The following is a 6,371-nucleotide window of genomic DNA, read 5'->3' as shown; positions in this document are numbered from 1 at the left end:
AGGAGGAAGCTGAGTTACAGGAACCTCAATGATAACTAGATGGTCTACAACATACCCTCCCAATGCCCTTGGCCAGGAAGAAAGTGATGGTTCTATAAATTTATATGACTGTGAGTATTGGGACCTCATATACAAATCCCAACTCCACTACTAATTAACTCAATAGTGGATATATGGGATCTCTCTGTACCATCTTTACAAATTTTCTGTAAATAAAAGCTATTCTACAATGAAACATTTATTTAAAATGTGGTTCCTCTTACATATACACAATGGAATACTACTCAGCCATAAAAAGGTATGAAATAATACCATTTGCAGAAACATGGATGCAACTAGAGACTATCAGACTAAGTGAAGTAGGTCAGAAATAGAAAGACAAATACCATATGATATCACTTATATGTGGAATCTATAATATGACACAAATAAACCTATCTATGAAATAGAAGCAGAATCACAGACATAGAGAACAGACTGGTGGCTACCAAGGGGGAGGGGTTTGGGGGAGGGGTGGACCGGGATGTTGGGATTAGCAGATGTAAGCTTTTATATATAGATGGGTAAACAACAAGGTCCTACTGTACAACACAGAGAGCTATATTCAATATCCTATGATAAACTGTAGTGAAAAAGAATATAAAAAAAGAATGTATACATATGTATAACTGAATCAGTTTGCTGTACAGCATAATTAACACAACATTGTAAATCAACTATACGTCAATAAAAATAAATAAATAAATACATTTTAATGTAAAAAATAAATAAAATGTGGTACCTCTTGTTCAAAAGGCAGGACAAGGTGGGGGACTGGATGGACGAGAACCTGTCTCAGGGAGTCAGGAAGGTAAAGAGAGGGTAAAAAATGGACCCCGCATGAGTCAAGACTCCAAGTCCTCGGTGCACGCTTCATCTTCCGAATGAACTTCATTTGCAAAACCGAAATTCCCAATTTCCGGATGGTGATTGCAGAGCATGAGCCCATGCTCCTGTGTAAGTGCACTGGTCACGTGTCCATAATGATAACCCTGCTCCAGGTATGGCTTCACCAGCCCTTCCATCATCTCACCAAAGAAGAGCACAGGACAAACCACTATCTGTGATTCAGAGCAGGAATTCTTAATCTCTTTTGTTCCATGGATTCTTTGGGGGAGCCTGGAGAATACCTCTTCTCAGAATGATTTTTAGCACAATAGTACATGTTGTGCAGTGTCTTTAAAACATGTCCCTCCACAATACATAATCACAATTTTCTCTGCAGATTCTTTTTTTTTTTTTTGCGGTTCGTGGGCCTCTCACTGCTGTGGCCTCTCCCGTTGTGGAGCACAGCTTCCGGACGTGCAGGCTCAGCGGCCATGGCTCACGGGCCCAGCTGCTTCGCGGCATGTGGGATCTTCCCGGACCGGGGCACGAGCCCGTGTCCCCTGCATCGGCAGGCAGACTCGCAACCACTGCGCCACCAGGGAAGCCCCTCTGCAGATTCTTGTACATTGGAACCAGCAGCTATAGTAATTCTATGCTCAGAAGTCTTTTTCTACCAAACAGTTCAACCACATGTTATCACATTGATGATGCAAATATCTACAATACATTCCAGTACATCCTATTTATAATCATGTGTTGATCAATATTTGGATAGAGTTTAGTCAAAGACCATTCCATAGTATAATGTCCTTATCTGAATTGAGCAACAAGAGCCTTTACGCTGAAAGTTTTTAAAAAGCGAACATGACTCTGAAGCTTTGGAATTTCAGTTGTCTTAGAGAGTGCAGAAAAGAACTGAATTCATAACTGGCTGGGTTCCCTCAGTTTGGCTGAAATTATATGATTAAAAAATGAAGAGAGAAGAAGAGACAACATAAAAGAGAATGAAAATAAAATGAAGTAGAAGATAACACTTCATTTTCTGAAATTTCTAGAACAATATTTTAAGGTTGAAAAAAAAATAAAATGGAATGAATTGCTAAATTTTCAATAGAAGTTAACAAAACAATAGAGACAATTTTTGCCATCCGAATTAATGTAATTGTATTCATGGTCCACCGAGAGTTGAGAACCTTCTATTAGTGAGCGTGCAAGAAATAGTCCCATGATGGGCTGGCTTGGACAGTCCCGCTCCAGTCTCCTCTCACTCCATGTGCAGTGGAAAACTTGACTGACATATCTCATCTGGAAAACTTGACTGACATATCTCATCATAGTAGAATGAATGGGCTGTTAGGTCATTGACAGCTGGGCCTATAATTCCAGGTGGTGACAGAAGTACCAAAATTGCCTCCTGGCAAGGCTGTACAGAGAACTGTAAAACTTTGTGAGTAAGGTGAGCATTGATAACGGTCTTTTGAACTATCTGGTAAAGTGTGATTATTTGATTGATTGCAGAAGCACAAGCCCAGCTCATTTACGTGCGGGCTCTGCTGTTGAGTCTTGAGCCCGTTTTCTTGGCCTTCAGTAAGGACTGGAAAATACATCTAAGAAAGAAGATAAAAACTCATTTTCAAATCTTTTCATTCCTTGGAGGAACACGATCTTTTCTCATTCATATCAGTTCTTTCATCTGAGGATCATAAGTGTGACCTCCAATGCTTTCCAGATGCCTGATGGAATGTGTGTTGGAGGAAAAGAACTTTATTTTGTTTGCTGCAGAAATTCGGCTCTGTTACTTATATTGCAGAAGGAGACAAACAAATGGGATCCGAGAGCATCTTTTCTACTGTATATCACTTTATATAAAAAATAAAAGTAGAAGATATACAGTAACATTAGTCAAAGTGAAAATGTTATCCAGGAAAAAAAAACTTTTATTTTTAATTCTCTCTCTTTGGCTATTTTTAATCCTAAGCATGAACCCTCAAGACCCTTTCTAAAGTTCTTCAGCTAATTAGCTTATTTCTGATTCAATAATAAAATTATATTTTTGTCCCCCTCCCAACCCCGCCCAAAGACTTTAGTTTTACCACTGATTTATTTCATAGCCATGGTATCTAAAACACTTTGCTTCTTTTTTTTTTTTTCTTTTTCTTTTGCTGTACGCGGGCCTCTCACTGTTGTGGCCTCTCCCGTCGCGGAGCACAGGCTCCGGACGCGCAGGCTCAGCGGCCATGGCTCACGGGCCCAGCCGCTTCGCGGCATGTGGGATCTTCCCGGACCGGGGCACGAACCCGCGTCCCCTGCATCGGCAGGCGGACTCTCCACCACTGCGCCACCAGGGAAGCCCAACACTTTGCTTCGTAAAGTATTAAAGATCTATATCCTACTTACTTCTGAAAGGGCTAAAGGTAGCTAGTAACCTTTATTAGTGTAACCAGGCCACGGTAATTTTTCTCCTTGCCTATGACATGGAATTCTAGCTGTCTCCATGAATACAAATTATCTCACTTTTTGCTTATGCAGCTGATGAGAAGATCCTGAAATTCAAAGGAAATCACTCCCTAGTTCTTTGAACTGACATCACTAATTCCGTTTCTTTGCGACTTGGCAGTCGAAGTGTAATGTAATATCTTAAGGAGGAGAAATCCCAAACTTTTACAAAGTTGACTTTCTGTACTGCCACGATATGACATGATGTCCCCAACTGTAAAACACTTTGAGTCATCTGGTCCCTTATTTACTCAGTAATTCCATTATCTAATATGATGGGTTGTCAGAAAGAGAATTTATATATAGAGTTGTTGGAAACACATTGACTTCAAGTTCCCAAACTACTATATTTTTTGTGTTTCAGGTGTTGAATAAAATGAAAATAATAAATGTGAAAATGGTTCTGACCAACATATGTTGGTGTTTCCTCACTGATTTCCCCTCAAATGTTCTAGCCCAAGTGTTGTGAACTCATTTCTGCCTCTTCTGGGCCCTATTTTAGTGGTTAAATTACAAGGAATTCTTCAAAATAGGGCTCCTGATTTAACAGCAGGAAACACCAGCAAGGTGAGGCAAGTAGAGAGAGTATGATGAGAAATGTTTTAATCCTGGACCTGGCTTTCACTAGATCCCAGTTAGGTCACTAGTGGTTATAACCAGCTTAGTTATTTGGTGGTAATGCAAGGACAACAGCGTGGATAAGTTATATAATGCTCACATTAATATTTTTCTAATTCTTAAAGTGTCCCTGAGGATGATATCATAAGACAATGAGTTTAAAAATTCAGGAATAAATATTACTGCATTCTTCAGTAGAGTTTTAATTTCTTGAAAAAAGTGATTATTATCTTTTATTATTAATATTATTACTGCTAGTTTTCCAGGAAAAGAAATTCTAAGAAATGGATTCCAATGACTATGTCTGAAAGATCCATAGCTATTTTCACCACCATTACCATCAAAACAGCAATAATATCGAAACAATAACAATACTGATGATAGTTGCTATAACTGAGTACCCACTTGCATTAGGCTCTGTTCTGTATGTGGCATTATTTCTTTTTTATCCTGTTATGCAAGCAATGGAATAAATGATCAGATAATTTGTGTGTATTGCCAATGACACACAATTAGTTAATGACCAAACAAGCATTTCAACCACGAGAATCTGGTCCACTAGGCTATTTTCTTCATCCTCTTCTCCATCATGGCAACTTTTTTTGTTGTTTGTCAACATATCAGCAGAAAAAACATTTTAACTAATGGTCAGGCCTCTCAGAAATTTTATTGAAAATAAAAGCAACAGTAACAATAGGACATGCCACACACACACACACACACACACACACACACACACACACACACACACAGAATACCAACCTCAAGAAACTTCCATGGGTAGTCAGGCCTTGGGGAAAATGGAAAGTTATTTCTCTCTCTAGAAAAACTTTGTACACTTAACCCCTCAAAATTAATTAAAGCAAGTAAATTAAAGAAAAAAATAGCACACTCCATTTAAAGACAGAGATAAGTTGTAAGAATCTGGATAAGAGAAGCAGATAGAAAGCTTAAATAATAGGATTTCAGATATTTGGGAAAGACCAGTTACTTCCCATTTCCTCTACAAGCGGAAGAAAAAGAAACTTGGCTTAAAATATAGCATGGATGCAATTAAAAACTAATAACTAGCTGTGGAATTAAGAACTAGGGAAGGATGTTGATGATATTTATGGAGTCACCAGTTCTCTTAGCCTTAAAAAAATAGAGAGCTCATTATTTCCTGGAAATAAGTCTTTAATACTTGAGAAATAGTGCACCTCAGTGTTTAAGAGTCAGGGTTCTGTAATCTGACCAGCCTAGTTTACCTCTTGGCTTTACCATATTTATGAGCTGTGTGAATTAGAACAAGTTACTTAAACTTTTTAAACCTCATTTTCTATATATAGACGAGATATATTATCCATAACAAAAGTGTGGATCATGCTTTTGGCACAGTGTTTGGTACCTGCCTAGTATATCTTAGCTGTTATTGTTGCTGTTGTATTTAGACATGGTCTGTCTTGAAAATAGGCTTGTGGGTTCCATTGCCTTTCCATCCCCCTTCAGGCAAAAAAAAAAAAAAAAAAAAAAAAAAACCATGTAACGGACATCTGTCTTTTTTTGGCTACCCAGAATTTAAATACTTCTTATATTTGGCAGGAATCACAAGATTGGTACAAGCCACAGGGAGACAGATATGCCTTCTCCCAACTTCTTGGTGTTGGAATGGAGATATGTGACCTTGGTTGGCTGATTAAATGCTCCAGGTTGGGTTTTGAATATGGAAGAGTGGTGAAGGAGAACAGAGGTAACTAGAGATTATTTTCTGGAGCTGTGGTATGATTGACAGTATAGTGGACTCCCGTGTGTGCCTGGGGAATGTGAAAATATGGTGTGACAGTAGCCAGTCTCCAGTGGTAACGACACCTACAGTAGAATCCTAAATAGACTATTTTTGTGGTGGAGTCTTGGCCGTTCCTAGTTTCCTTAGGCTCTTGTCTCTGTCCCAAGACTTGGGTCTCTAGTCATTCTAATTAGTCCATGATGTATCTATCAGCTATATCCGTAATAATTTTGCATGACAATTCCCCACCCTAAAAAAGCTCAGTGACATTTAACATGAATATTTGTTTCAAACTCCTATGAATGCCAGTTGATAGGAGGTTGGCCCTTCTAGGCTGGACTTAATGGGGCTTGACTCCAAGCTGTGCTTAAGTGCAGGTCTACTCCACATTTTCCTCATCTTCCCTTGACTAGCAGCTACTGGATGAATGTCCTTCTGATGGTGAGAGGCAAGAATGCAGAAGAGCAGGCCCAACTGAGCAAGCATTTTGCAAGTATATCTGCTAACATTTCATTGGTCAGTGTAAGTCATGTGGTTAAGCCCAACATCTGTGGGGTGGAAAAATATACACTCCCTCTTGTGGAAGGAACTGCCAAGTCACAGAGAGTGGATACTGCAAAGGCTA

Source organism: Phocoena phocoena, chromosome 7 (genome assembly GCF_963924675.1).
Source record: "Phocoena phocoena chromosome 7, mPhoPho1.1, whole genome shotgun sequence".
NCBI classification, from domain to species: domain Eukaryota; kingdom Metazoa; phylum Chordata; class Mammalia; order Artiodactyla; family Phocoenidae; genus Phocoena; species Phocoena phocoena.
Note: the sequence above shows the minus strand (reverse complement) of the source record.